The sequence below is a fragment of the Equus przewalskii genome, chromosome 1 (assembly GCF_037783145.1).
Source record: "Equus przewalskii isolate Varuska chromosome 1, EquPr2, whole genome shotgun sequence".
Taxonomy (NCBI): Eukaryota; Metazoa; Chordata; class Mammalia; order Perissodactyla; family Equidae; genus Equus; species Equus przewalskii.
The window spans coordinates 142,281,980-142,296,366 of NC_091831.1; positions in this window are offsets into that span (position 1 = coordinate 142,281,980).

The following is a 14,387-nucleotide window of genomic DNA, read 5'->3' on the forward strand; positions in this document are numbered from 1 at the left end:
GAGGGGAGGGTTTGCACTTACCTAAGACAGAAATTTGTGCTCTTATAATTACAGCATTTTTTAAAGGTCCAAATGCTGAAGCAAACTTCTAAGAACCAAAAAACTGTTTGGACATAGTATCTGAAGGCTTCGCTAGCTCTTTTTGCTTGTTGTTTGGTTTATTTCTTACCCTTTAAGATCAGAATTGTATTGGCAATCCAACGCCCTTAACTGCCTGAGGAAGAGAGATGTGGAAGTGGGACCACGGCCCTTGTCCTGTGTCTTTTCAGATCAGACTAAATGTTTCCTCACACAGTGTCCGGAGGGCCAGCCGTGGAACATGGAAGATAGGTAGGTAACCAGCCAGGGTCACCCCAGTGCCCACTACTGCCCGCCGGGTGCGAAGAAATGAACCATGCGAAGGTCTGATGACCAGGCAGAGTGGCAGGCGTTGGAGTTGAATACAAAAGTCTTTGAACTTTTAATTTTCATATTATGTAACAGATTCCTGACCCCATTCATAGAGGATCAAAGTTAAGACTCAGATTTTACTATTCTTGCAGACAACAGGCCTCTATTACATGAATTGAAAAAGTAAATCCCAAGATCAGCTAACTTGAAATCCTCAGCAATTTCCTTTTCAGTTTTTTTCCCCCTTTTTGCTACTGACCTCCAAGCTTAAGTCCACTGTGACTTCACAGAACTCTGCTGCCTGTAAATGATTTGGAGAACAACCAACAGACCACTGTAGGGAGGTGGGGCATCTTTTTCAAAGATGTTTCCTGGGCTGACTGACCACACCAGGGGTCTCATGCAGTCTTTTTATCAGTTCCATACTGAAATTGTATGGCAATAAATGGGGTTGCCGTAGCTGACTTTCTCTCCAGCATGTGTGACAAGTGTTATCAGGGCAAGCACACTGAGTTAGGCAGTGCCGACCTGAACAGAGAGAAGAGTGATCCCAGAGAGGCGGCCTGGGGCAGATTCCCAAGTATGAACAGACTCAGAATTAAGCTTCTCAGCAGTCCTTTCAGTGAACACTGAACGAGCGCATCTGTGTATGGGTGGGAGAAGGGTGTGGGGAGGAATGCTTTCTGCTATTCTATTTTTTTCCCCATTTTTAAAACAAGTTCATAGACATATGTTTAGAGCAGCTTTAGGTTTACAGAAAAATAAGTGGGAAGAAGAGAGTTCCCATATACGCCCTCATCTTTCCCTTCATTTTTCCTTATTATTGACATCTTGCATTAGTGTAGTATAGTTTTTATAATCAGTGAGCCAATACTCATACATAAATTTATGAGTTAAAGTCCATAGTTGACATTAGAGTTCACTCTTGGTGATGTACATTCTAGGGGTTTGGACAAATGTATAATGTGTAATGACAAGTATCACACAGAATAGTTTCACTGCCCTAAAGATCCCCTATGCTATGTCTATTCATCTCTCCCTCCCTTCAATTCCTGGCAACCACTGATTTTTTTCCTATGTCTATAGTTTTGCTTTTTCCAGAATGTGGTATAATTGGAATCATATGGTATGTAGCCTTTTCAGATTGGCTTCTTTCACTTTGCTATATGCGTTTAAGTTTCCTTCATGTCTTTTCGTGGCTTGATTCCTCATTCCTTTCTATTGCTGAGTAACATTCCATTGGCTGGATTTACCACAGTTTATTAATCCATTCACTTACTGAAGGACTTCTTGGCTGCTTCCAGGTTTTGGCCATTATGAACAAAGCTGCTGTAAATATCCGTGTGCGGGGTTTTGGGTTGACACAAGCTGTCTGCCTTTCTGTTTTTAGGATGGAACTTTCAGAATTTGAGTTAGATACCACCTCACCCCAATTCGTATACTCATATGTCAAGGAAGAAAGACAAATGTAATAACCACACATCCCAAATGTAGCACCTACTGCTCAGTTACAGTGCTTGATGAATGTTGGCTAAACAAACAATTAAGTGGCCCAGCAAATAGGCTCATCTGGGGTGTTATGGACTGAATTTCATTTCCCTAAAATTCTAAGTTGAAGCCCTAAACCCCAGTGTGATTGTATTTGGAGATGGGGCCTTTAAGGATGTAATAAAGGTTAGATGAGGTCATAAGGATGGGTCTCTGATCTGATAGGACTGTTGTCCTTATAAGAAGAGGAAAAGACCCCAGAGATCTCTCTCTCTCCCTTCGCACGCACACACAGGGGAAAGGTCAAGCAAGGACATAGTGAGAAGGTTGCCCTCCGCAGTCCAGGAGGAGGGCTCTCACCAGAAACCAACCCTGGCATCTTGATCTTGGACTTCCAGCCTCTAGAACTGAGGGGAAATAAGTTTTTGCTGTTGAAGCCACCCAGCCTGTGGCATTTTGTCAGGGCAGTCTGGGAGACTAATCCCTGGTGTCTGTGTTCCGCAGTGTGGGGGGTGGTCAGGGGAAGGAGGTGGAGAGAGGGCTTTGTCTGTTCTGGGCACCCCGTGGGGTTGCATATGCAAGAGCCCATTTATCCCTAGGCTCAGAGGGGACTTCCCTCTGCAGCAGGTGAGGAAAGGAACTCTAATAACACATCCCTGATTATTTCCTTGGAATTAGTTCCTAAGGGCAGAATTTCTGGGTTAAAGGGTGTATTCAGTTTTTAAAGATTGTTATGTGTTGTCCAATTACCAAGTAAACCCATTTGTACTTCTGCTAGGAGTTTTTATTTTTACTTACTCATTTTTTAAGCAATTTATTTGTTTATTTATTTTTTAAAGATTGGCCCAGAACAAACATCAGTTGCCAATATTTTTTTCTTCTTCTTCTCCTCAAAGCCCCCACAGTACATAGTTGTAAATTCTAGTTGTAGGTCCTTTTGGCTGTGCTGTGTGAGACACTGTCTCAGCATGACCTCATGAGTGGTCCTAGATCTGCTCCCAGGATCTGAACCAGCGAAACCCTGGGCCGCCAAAGTGGAGCGTGCGAACCTGACCACTCGGCCACAGGGCCAGTCCCAGGAGTTTTTTAAAGTATTAATTTTAGCATATTTACCAATACTGACTATTGTTCCTATAAAAAACAAAAGTAAAACAAACTTTGTTAACTTCATAAGCAAAGCTCATATGACAGCTTTCACAATTTGTATTTATTCAGAAATTTTGCAAGTAGAGTAATTTTATGGTCATTTGTATTTCTTCTGTGACTCACAATCTATATCTTTTATTCCTTTCACTAACTATGTGTTCATACTTTTCTTATTAAATTGTAAGGAACCTTATACATTGAGAAGACTCGTTCTATCTGCCACATGAATTACACATTTTTTCTGTGACTTTCTTTTACCATCTAATTGTGTGTAGGTATTTTTGGTGTGCAACTCTTTGTAAATTTTTGTGATACTATAATGTATTAATCTACTCATTTTTGGTTTCTGCCTTTAGCATCATGTTCAGAAATCCTTACCCATAGCAAGCTTAATGTAAATATATATTTTTATATATTTTTATCTAGTATTTTGACTTTTGCAATTAAATCTTCAATCATCCTGGAAATTATTCATGTGTAGTGTGCAATAGGAATCTTCTTCTGATTCTTTTTAAAGAAGTGGGAACTTCTCTCTCTGACCCTTTCCTCTATGTCTTACTGACTTCTTGAGAAAATCTGAACTGAATTTGAAGATCTCCCATCAATAGAGATCAAGGAAAGACAGCTAGGAAGAGAGGGAAGAAAGCAATAGAGAGATCAAGGGGAAATTCTTGGTTTAAAAATCCAAGTAGAAAAATCACTTTAGTTTCTCCGTCTTCTAAATGAGCAGGCTGGACAGGATAATCTGTGGTGCTCTCTTCCAGTACAACTTTATAGGTTTTGAGGATTCTGAGGGTGAACCAAATCTCTCATCCTGTCTTTCTAAAATGAAACTAGTGTAGACTAAATAGCTCTAAGCTGAAATGACTTTCAAGCTCAGGAAATACTGAAACCCTAAAGGATCTTTGAGAACTTTTAACCTTAATTGAATCATTTGGCTGATGAAGACACTGAGTCCCAAGGAGGTTAAGGGATCTACCCAAGGTCCCACAACTGGTCAGTTGCAGAGTCGGCCTGTGGCTCAGGCCCGCAAACCTACATGCTGTTTTCTCTCTCCCAGTTCTCATTTCTTTATAATCTTTTCATTTCCTCTTGTCTTCCTTTTCTTGTCACTTCTTTCAGTATGAAGTTCATTTCACTCTAATCATGGTTGCTCCCATCCACTGGATGTGACACTGTTTGACAGTGAAAGCTGAGAAAGAAGGTGACTTGAACCAGGAAAAGTGTAATGGATAGAATCTCTCTTAGGAAATTTGCCACTTAAGGCCGCTGCGCGCTTTAACCCGCCTCAGGCACTTTAAAATATTTTCCCCTGGGAGCCCGGAGATATTTCCACTTCTCTTCTGAGAATCTGATTGCAGCCAAAGCAACAGACTCTTCCATTTTTGCCTAAAAGCAATGAAATGATTACCTATACCCTTAATTTAAATTCCTACTGACAGCTCAGACACGGTTGCAGCTGGAGGGGGCGAGCTGACCTTCACATCTATTGTCAGTGTGGTAACAGCGGGGAACTTTATTGACCAGAGAGGATAATATGCATTATGGAAGCCAAGCAAGGATGCTCTGACCTATTGGAATATAGTGCAGGGTCAAAGGGCATAGGATTAGAGCAGAGTAGCGTCTTTAGCGTAAATGCCAATTGTGTCCCTTTGTGTGTTCTGCTCCGGCTCGCCTGTCTATACCTTGGGGACTGGAAAGAGAGCCTCTTTCAGCTGCTCTTTGCTTATCTATGGTATTGAGAAGAGCTTGCTGCCAGCGCCCTTGGGGCTGCCTCTTGAAAAAAGGGAAAACAACCGATTGCAACATCGCAAATCCCAGAAATTCCATCTGCATATTTTCAGAGCCTCTGGTACCCTGGGTCGCTCCTTAGGGGGACAGTTTACTGTACTTGACTTCAGAAATGAACCCTCAGAAATCACTCAAGGGACTGCCCCATGAACAATTCTGCTTTCTTCTCCCCCTTCCCCCACTAAACATCTCTGAAAAGTGCCTCTCTGGGGACACTTGTTCCTGGCAATATCAAGCCCCAGAAATGCATGAGATATTTTTGTTGTTTACTTCTTTCCTTACTTCCCATGTATAGGAGGAAAGGGGCGGTCTTGGGGGTCCATTATGTGTTTATCAGAGGTCCTGGGAACTGGCTGGCTTAGGGGCTGCCCTTCAGGGATACAGCTCTGTTCTAAGAGCCAAGTACTGGCCTATGTGCTGGATATGCATTTTCTCATTAGGTAGGTGTGACTGGTCTCCCCATTTGATGTCAAGAAATTGTGGAGCAAGAAAGTTAAGTTACTTCCTGAGGTGATACAGCAAGTTAAGTGCAGCTCTTCCTTGACTTACGATGGGGTTACATCCCAACAAACCCATCCTATGCTGAAAATATCATGTCAAAAATGCACTTAATATGCCTAACCTCCTGAATATCAGAGTTTAGCCTTAAACGTGCTCAGAACACTTACATTGGCCTACAGATGGGAAAAATCATCTAACGCAAAGCCTGTTCTATAACAAAGTGTTGAATATCTCATGTAATTTGTTGAATGCTGTACCGAAAGTGAAAAATAGAATGGTGGATGGGTACAGATGATGGTAGGTGTATTGTTGTTTATCCTCATGATCATGTGGCTGACTGGGAGCTACCCCTCGCTGCCCCTGCCCAGCATCACCAGAGTATCTAGCGCATATTGCTAGCCCAGGAAAAGATCAAAATTCAAAAATCAAAGGACAGTTTATATTGAATGTGTATTGCTTTTGTAACATGGTAAAAATGAAAAATTGTGAGTCCAGCCACTGAAGGTGAGGACCGTCTGTATAGGAGCTGTGATGTGAACCCAGGCATTTTGACTCTTAAATCTCGTGCCCTTAATAGCCGCCCTTTTCACCAGCACACTGTCTCTCTCTCTGTCTGTCTCTATAGTAGACACTCTTGGTGCCCCCCAAGATCCCCTTTAGCAGGCAGTGCACCAGCCCCTAATACTGTCAGCGTTGACTGTCACCAGTTCCTGGCCTTCTCATTTGCCCGGGAGCTTATACGCTCCTCCCTACCTCTTCATTCCAGGAGTCGCTCAGAGCAATAACTGATCAACCTGGGGGTACAAAAGGCTCTCTTGTCTCAAAGTGTGACCAACCCTGAGGTGCAGTTCCTGCTCCAGAGCTCTCTGTGGGATCGGTGCTCTGTTGAGACTACATCCTTGCTTAGCTTTATTTCCTTGTCCTACACTCTTTTCCTTATTCCCTGTCCCCACCCCCTTTTTTAGAGCAATTCCTTAATAAATAAGTTGGACAAGAAGCCCCTTCTCAGGCTCTTCTTCTTGCCAACTCAACATTGGACGCTTCCATCATGCTTGTCTGTGTTCCTCCCTATTGGCTTCATCCTCAGACTCATTCTTTCCATGTGGCATCAACAATAGCTCCAATAGCACCAGACTTATGTGTTTTCCTTACATGGAGAGAGCTCCTCTCTCTCTTAGTATTTTAACAATCCCTTAAGATAGGTTCTCATTGGCCATGTGTCTCACATGCCAATGTGTTGGGATGGAGTGGAACCATGTGATTGACAGCTACACAAGAAGAAGGCAATACCTACAAAGGAGGAGGCTGAGATGCCAGCAGGAAATAGTTCATGGGGCCACATAGATTGACAAAATGATCTGAAGTTGCCTTTAACACTTGCTAGCATGTATAGTCATCACAGAATAGAGAGAACTTGTATTCACACATCCTACCAGGCTAGATTTAGGAAAATGGTCACCATGGTTTGATGATGTGGTTCTCTGTCAGCATGGGGCCAGGGCTTTCTAAGTGAGGGCAGAGAGAAAGAAAAGGGAAGACGGGGAAGACCAGGGAGAGGAAAGACTCTCAGAGGCTATCCAGGTTTGGGTCTGTATGGGCAAAAGGACAACTAGGTGGGAGATAATAAAACACGTCATACATCATTCTCTGGATTCCATGTGTGACTGACTGTTGAAAAAAAGTTTTCTTTCTGGTAATGAATGGTGGTTGTAACTTTTTAGACATTTCATGGATTTGTAGCACATTAATTTTCCCAACAACCCTGTAAAGTGGATAGTACTAGCTCCATGTACAGATGAGGGGAAAGAGCCTTCTCAAAATCACACAGCAAATCGGAGCCTGACAAGATGCCCACTTCCTGTCTTTTGGCTCTCCATGAGGTAGCAAACAGTGGCTTTGTATATGCTAGGCAGACAAAGAGAAGCTTATAAGCCAGAGGCGCCAGAGGAGAGTTTAAGTCATAACCAAAGGATTTAGGGTCAGAGTTTCCCTTCCTCCTTTCTGGTGAGCCAACCACATCCTCAACTTCTGGCCACTGATGGCTACTGAGCTAAAACATAGGTTGTGGGCATTGTAGTTACAATATTACCTATTGTGGGCTCAGCATAGAGCCAGACAGGGGTTTGGCTGGTTTCAAACAAGATAGAGCACATACCCACTGGGGAGGCTCAGACAACCTGGGAAGATTTTCAGGGGAGGATGGAGAAAGGTCTAGCAGGACAGGTTATTGTTACCCAGGAGGGTACAGTGGGACTCAGATCTCCCTGGGTAGGAATGCTATTTCTAACACAAGGTGTTAGTACAACCCAAACACGGCCCCACTTATGGTTGATATTGCTTGGCTCTGGACCTCCCAAAGCATCAATTGATATGAGTTGATGTGCGTAATGTATTCTTTTTTTCCTTAAAATAGAAGAGAGAGATTGGTGGGGTGATGGCATCTGGCTGCCTTCCGGGCCCTATAGTCCTTACAGGTAAATGAGGTACAAAGAGAAGTTGTGGGAGCTGATTTCATGAGGATTTTTGTGAGGAATGGAGAAATGCTGACAACTCAGCACTGTTCTGAGGACTGTAGGGCTTCTCAGTTCTTATCCAGAAGATAAGAGAGGGAGCAAAGGTGACAGGTCACCTGGAGGGATGGTGGATGCTTATCAGTCGCTGTGAATGTCTAATGGACAAGACTGGTCATCAGCAGATGCCTTGGAGGAGGCCAGCAAAAGGCATCTGTGACTCCCCTGGAGACTTCATGAGGATCTGGCAGGAGTTGGAGGGCCTGCGTGAACAGGTGGGTGCAAGAGCAGGACACTCGTTTATTAAAGTTAAGATGATTTTATTTGAATCCATGGCTGATGAGGCCTAGGGACATACTAGCTACCACTGCTGAGTTACACGACACCCTAAAACTTAGTGGCATAAAACAACCATTTTATTTTGCTTACATATTCTGTGGGTCAGGAATGCAGAGAGGGTGCAGCAGAGACAGCTTGCCGCTGCTCCATGATGCCTGGGGCCTCAGCTGGGAAGATTCAAAGGCTAATGGTGACTTGACAGCTGGGGCCTGAAATCATCTGGAAGCATCTTCACTCATATGTCTGGTTGTTGATGTTGGTTGTCATTAAGGACAAAAAAGACCCAGAATGCTCAGCCATCTGCAGAACACATAGACTGACGGCAGAGTGTGCCAAAAGGGAGTGACGGACCTTGTTCATGGAGGGCACCAAGCAGGGGGCTGGTTGGTAGGATGAATGATGGAATCTAGACTCAAAATGGCCTTGATGTGGTCATCCATGTGCCAAATAAGATGGCTGAACTTTCTCCTTCCTCTTTCTGCGGCTCCCACCTTTTCTCCCGTCCACTTGGTAGCTGCCTCCATTTCAAGTAAGACGTGTTCTGAATTCCTGATCATTCCTGAATGCTTTGGGAAATAGTTATGAGACTGACACTAGATCAAAGTCTATTATTGCTGGAAAGGATATTGGAAACTATCTAAATTAGTCATTTTTAATATTTAAAAAAGTATCTTAACCTCTTTTTTCCAAAAAAAGTGAGTTCCAAAGCCTACGTTTAGAGCAAATAAAAGCACAGCTGATGTGATTGGAGCAGGGGTGGGTGCTCCACAGCGTTTATCTACTGTGTGCCACCCTCGAGCTGTTTTTGATGAGGAGGACATTGAGTCGCAGAGAGATGAAATGATTTAGCCAAGATCACCCAACTGGTTTTTGATGGAGATAGGAAATGAAGTCAGGATTCTGACTCTCAGATTAGGGTTATTTCTTCTTTTTCAATTAGCATTTTTCATTTACATCACATAACTAGCATACTCATTGTAGAAAATCTAAAAAATACAGACATGTACAAGAAAATAAAAGTAACCCTTAATTCCATGAACAAGGAATAAATATTTTTAACATTCTAATGTATGTCGTTCCAGTCCTTTATCTTTGTGCATATGTACATGGTAACCCAAGATAAACCTTATTTTACAGCCTGTTTTTTTCTCTTCATAATTTCATATGAAGAGTTCCTATGTTGTTAGTTTTTTATAACGTCATTTTACCAGTTGCATGGCATTCAATCCTAAAGTGGTACCATGATTTATTTAATGGATCTCCTGTTATAAGATATTTTGGCAATTACTTTTCATTCTTCCCTTTTTCAATTATAAACTAAATTGTGATGAACATCCTTGCAGATACATCTTCATGCATATCTGGGTTAATTTTATTATAACCCATTCCTAGAAGTACATTTTTGGATGAAAATGTACACACATTTATTACAGCCTTTTGACACCTGTTGCCAAATTGGCTAGGGTTCCTTCTCTACAGCACCAGGGTGCCTCTTCCCAGAAGACCACTCTACATTGCATGGTACACATGTTCACCCTTGGGAAGTGTGACGTTCATTGTTTTGAGTTCTCTTTACAAGATAGAACCACAGCAACATAGACCTGGAAAGAACTTCAGAAGCTGGATGGACCATCTCTCTCCCCAGTCTTTATTTATTTATTTATTTATTTTTTGAAGTCATAATAGCTTATAACATTATGAAATTTCAGTTGTACAGTATTATTTATCAGTCATCATATAAATGTGCCCCTTCATCGTACCCTCATCCCCCTTCCTCTCTGGTAACCACTAATCTGTTCTCTTTGTCCATGTGTTTGTTTATCTTCCATATATGAGTGAAGTCACGCAGTGTTCGTCTTTCTCTGTCTAGCTTATTTCACTTAACATAATATCCTCAGGGTCCATCCATGTTGTTGCAAATGGGACCATTTTTTCTTTTTTATGGCTGGGTAATATTCCGTTGTATATATATACCACATCTTCTTTATCCATTTATAAGTTGATGGGCACTTGGGTTGCTTCCATGTCTTGGCTGTTGTGAGTAAAACTGCAACAAACATAGGGGTGCATAAATCTTTTGGATTGTTGATTTCAAGTTCTTTGGATAAATTCCCAGTAGTGGAATAGCTGGGTCGTATAGTATTTCTATGTTTAATTTTTTGAGAAATCTCTATACTGTTTTCCATAGTGGCTGCACCAGTTTGCATTCCCATCAGCAGTGTATGAGTGTTCCCTTTTCTCCACACCCTCTCCAACATTTGTTATTTTTTGTCTTGGTGGTTATAGCCATTCTAATAGGTGTAAGGTGATATCTCATTGTAGTTTTGATTTGCATTCCCTAATGATTAGTGATGTAGAACATCTTTTCATGTGCCTGTTGGCCATCTGCATATCTTCTTTGGAAAAATGTCTGTTCATATCCTCTGCCCATTTTCTGATCTGGGTGTTTGGTTTTTTCTGTTGTTGAGTTGTATGACTTTATATATTTTGGAAATTAACCCCTTGTCAGATATATGATTTGCAAATATTTTCTCCCAGTTGGTTGGTTGTCTTTTCATTTTGTTTCTATTTCCTTGCAGAAACTCTATAGTCTGATGTAGTCCTATTTGTTTGTTTTTTCTTGTTTCCCTTGCCTGAGTAGATAGGATATTCAAAAGGATGCTGCCAAGAGCAATGTCAAAGAGTGTATTGCCTATATTTTCTTCTAGGAGTTTTATGGTTTCACATCTTACCTTCAAGTCTTTAATCCATTTTGAGTTAACTTTTGCATATGGCATAAGATAATGGTCTACTTTCATTCTTTTGCATGTGACTGTCCAGTTCTCCCAGCACCATCTATTGAAGAGAATTCCCTTTCTTCATTGTATGTTCTTGACTCCCTTGTCGAAGATTAGCTGTGCACAGATGTGTGATTTTATTTCTGGGATTTCAGTTCTGTTCCATTGATCTGTGTGTCTGTTTTTGTATTGGTACTATGCTATTTTGATTATTATAGCTTTGTAGTATGTTTTAAAGTCAGGGATTGTGATGCCTCCAGCTTCGTTCTTTTTTCTCAGGATTGTTTTTGCTATTGGGGTTCTTTTGCTGCTCCATATGAATTTTAGGGTTCTTTGTTCTCTTTCTGTGAAGAAAATCATTGGGATTCTGATTGGGACTGCATTGAATCTGTAGATTGCTTTAGGTAATATGGGCATTTTAATTATGTTTATTCTTCCAATCCATGTGCATGGAATGTCTTTCCAGTTCTTTATGTCATCACTGATTTCTTTCAATAATGTCCTACAGTTTTCATTGTATAAATTTTTGACCTTCTTGGTTAAATTTATTCCTAGTCATTTTATTTTTTTGTCACGATTGTAAATGGGATTGTATTCTTGAGTTCTCTTTGTTAGCTTGTTATTAGAGTACAGAAATGCAACTGATTTTTGTAAGTTTATTTTGTAGCCTGCAACTTTGCTATAGTTGTTGATTATTTCTAGCAGTTTTCTGATGGATACTTTAGGGTTTTCTATATAGAGAGTCACATTGTCTGCCAAAGCAAGAGTTTCACTTCTTCCTTGTCTATTTAGATGCTTTTTTTTTCTTGTCTAGTTCCTCTGGCCAAAAGTTCCAATACTATGTTGAATAAGACTGGTGAGAGTGGGCACCCTTGTCTTGTTCCTGTTCTCAGAGGGATGTCTTTCAGTTTTCCCCCACTGAGTATGATGTTGGCTGTGGGTTTGTCATATGTGGCCTTTATTATGTTGAAGTACTTTCCTTCTATATCCCTTTTATTGAGAGTTTTTATCATAAATGGATGTTGGATCTTGTCAAATGCATTCTCTGCATCAACTGAGATGATGATGTGGTTTTTATTCCTCATTTTGTTAATGTGGTGTATCACATTGATTGATTTGCAGATGTTGAAACGCCCCGTGCCCCTGGTATAAATCCCACTTGATCATGGTGTATGATCCTCTTAATGTATTGCCGTATTCTCTTTTGCAATATTTTGTTGAGGATTTTTGCATCTATGTTCATTAGAGATATTGGCCTGTAATTTTCCTTCTTTGTGCTGCCCTTGTCTGACTTTGGGATTAGGGTGATGCTGGCCTCATAGAATGAGTTAGGAAGTGTTCTGTCTTCTTCAATTTTCTAGAATAGTTAGAGAAGGATAGGTATTAAGTCTTCTTTGAATGTTTTGTAGAATTCTCCAGAGAAGCCATCTGGTCCTGGACTTTTATTTTGGGGGAGGCTTTTGACTACTGTTTTAATTTCTTTACTTGTGATTGATCTATTCAGACTATCTATTTCTTCTTGATTCAGTTTTGGGAGGTTGTATGTGTCTAAGAATTTATCCAAGGGCCTGCCGAGTGGCGCAGCAGTTAAGTTCACATGCTCTGCTTTGGCAGCTTGGGGTTTGTGGGTTCAGATCCTGGGCATGGACCTACACAAAGCTTATCAAACCATGATGTGGCAGGCATCCCACATATAAAATAGAGGAAGATGGGCAGGGATGTTAGCTGAGGGCTAATCTTCCCCAGCCAAAAAAATGAGGAAGATTGGTGGTGTATGTTAGCTCAGGGCTAATCTTCCTTGGAAAAAAGATAAAAAAGAATTTATCCATTTCTTCCAGATTGTCCGATTTGTTGGCACATAGTTTTTCACAGTATTCTCTTATAATCTTTTATATTTCTGTGGTATCCATTCTAATTTCTCCTCTTCCATTCCTAATTTTATTTATGTGAGTCTTCTCTCTTTTTTTCTTAGTGAGTCTGGCTAAGGATTTGTCAATTTTGTCTATCTTCTCCAAGAACCAACTCTTAGTTTCATTGATCCTTTCTACTGTTTTTTTGGTTTCTATTTCATTTATTTCTGCTGTAATTTCTATAATTTCCCTCCTTCTGCTGACTTTGGGCTTTGTTTGTTCTTTTTCTAGTTCTGTCGGGTGTAGTTTAAGATTACTTATTTGAGATTTTTCTTGTTTGTTAAGGTGTGCCTGTAATGCTATGAATTTCCCTCTTAGGTTTGCTTCTGTTGCATCCCATATGAGTTGGTATGATGTATTTTCATTTTCATTTGTCTCCAAATATTTTTTTATTTCTCCTTTAATTTCCTCATCAATCCATTGGTTGTTCAGTAGCATGTTGTTTAGTCTCCAATTATTTCTCACTTTCCCAGATTTTTTCTTATAGTCGATTTCTAGCTTCATAATATTACGGCTGGAAAAGATGCTTGTTATGATTTCAATCTTCTTAAATTTATTGAGGCATGCCTTGTTTCCCAACATATGGTCTATCTTTGAGAAATTTCCATGTGCACTTGAGAAGAATGTGTATTCTGCCGTTTTTGGATGGAGTGTTCTATATATGTCTATTAAGTGCATCTGGTCTAGTTTTTTGTTTAATTCTACCGTTTCCTTGTTGACTTTCTGTCTGGATGATCTACCCATTGATGTGAGTAGGGTGTTGAGGTCCCCTACTATTATTGTGTTGCTGTTAATTTCTCCCTTTACGCCTGTTAGTTGTTGCTTTGTGTACTTTGGTGCTCCTGTGTTAGGTGCATATATATTTATAAGTGTGATATCCTCTTGGTGGAGTTTCCCTTTTGTCATTATATACTGCCCCCTTTGTCTCTCATTGCCTTTTTCATCTTGAAGTCTGCTTTGTCTGATATAAGTATGGTAACACCCGCTTTCTTTTGTTTGCCATTTGCTGAGAGTATCGTCTTCCATCTCTTCACTCTGAGCCTCTGTTTGTCTTAAGAGTTAAGATGTGTTTCCTGAAGGCAGCATATTTTTGGGTCTTGTTTTTTTAATCCATCCAGCCACTCTATGTCTTTTGGTTGGAGAATTCAATCCATTTGTATTTACAGTAATTATTGATACATGAGGGCTTAATACTGCCATTTTATCTCTTGTTTTCCACTTGTTCTGTATTTCCCTTGTTTCTCATCTCATGTGTTTCCAACTGGTATTCCAGTTTGGTGATTTTCTATGTTGGTTTTCTCTTTATTTATCATTGATTTCTCTCTTCTGAATTTTTGTTTAGTGGTTACCATTAGATTTGTATAAAAGATTTCATGGATGAGATAGTCCACTGTCTGATAGCCTCTTTCTCCTTACCCTAAGCAGATTCCACCCTTTTCCTCTTCTTCATCTAAGTTATTGTTCTCACAACTTATTCCATTTTTGTCTTGAGAGTTTGTGATTAAAATGAAGTGATTATAGTTATTTTGAGGCTT